The sequence below is a fragment of the Sinocyclocheilus rhinocerous genome, unplaced genomic scaffold, assembly GCF_001515625.1.
Source record: "Sinocyclocheilus rhinocerous isolate Xijiao unplaced genomic scaffold, SAMN03320098_v1.1 scaffold423, whole genome shotgun sequence".
NCBI lineage: Eukaryota > Metazoa > Chordata > Actinopteri > Cypriniformes > Cyprinidae > Sinocyclocheilus > Sinocyclocheilus rhinocerous.
In genome coordinates this window covers 229,140-230,306 of record NW_015655573.1, presented here as the reverse complement: position 1 = coordinate 230,306, position 1,167 = coordinate 229,140, and the positions used below count along the sequence as shown (strand labels likewise).

At 33.8% G+C, this 1,167-nt stretch overlaps 1 protein-coding gene across 17 annotated transcripts in view; it reads left to right on the top strand.

Moving 5' to 3' along the window:
- Window positions 1–1,167, top strand: part of LOC107718544 (pleckstrin homology domain-containing family A member 5-like) — a 162,266-nt gene that overhangs the window by 97,357 nt on the left and 63,742 nt on the right. The gene's annotated exons all lie outside the window — the stretch shown is intronic.

Sequence of the window (1,167 nt, the reverse complement as noted above, 5' to 3'; positions counted from 1 at the left end):
TTTATCACTTATTTATGATTTATTTTGTGAATTTTATAAATGTATAAATATTTACTTGGGTGGAAGTTATAAGAAATCTGATACCACAGTTTGAACAATTTATAATCATCCATACTTCATGTATTTAATATGTTTTATATATATATATATATATATATATATATATATACATATATATAATATTAAATTAAATAATTATTTTTTATTTATTTGTTATGTATTTTCTGTGTGGGTTTTGCACTGATGTACAATATAATCTCTTTGATTTTTGGATGCTTTGACAAAGCAGATTTTAATTAAATTTGCTTTGATTTTAGGATGAAAAAATGTAGTTGCAGTATACATAAATATATAAATATGTATGTATATTACATAAATACATAATTTACATTTATGCATAGTGTATATATACTTCTTATGCAGATCATATTAACCCCAAAATCACTATATCTTTATATAAATATTTTCTTGACCTTTTTTTTAATGAGATTCATCCGAAAGCTTTGCTATTCTCAGCCCGTCTGCGAATGGATAACGTGTTACTATTTGATTGCGCGTCTGAAAAGAGTGAGCCACTAAATAGTCAACACACCCCCACATTTTCACACAAAGCCACTAGCAATTAACAGGCCGGCGGTTAATGAAGAGCTGAGTATATTGTATATCCGGACTGCTGATTTCTTCAGCTCTGCTCCTCTTCACAGCTCACCTCTCCTGTCCAGCGCGAGCTGCTCTCCTGATAATTGCCCTCAAACCGCTGTCAAACACATCTCTAGTCTTCATCTCGCTCTCTTTCTCCTTCCTTTTCTCCTGCGTCCTCTAGCAAAGTCAACAGCTTCCCTCTGCCGTTTATCCAATCTCTGCAGTCCCTGTTCACAGATACCGACTAAACGGTGCCGCAGATAAACTTCAGATCCTCTCGCTCTGAACAGATGATGGGAGAGCCTCGATCCGGCTCGGAAAGAAACGTTTGTGCAGCAGATATTTGCATTTGATTTGCATCTGTTTGACTTTGTTTCTTCTGTGGAAAACAAAAGAATGCTTCCTGCTCCTGTTGCATACAACAGACACTTTCAACCTCCAAAGATGAGATAAAAAAAAGCTGTAAAATTAACTTTTGCACCATATTCCAGGTAGTATTGTAAACTAAAGCTATTAAATATATTT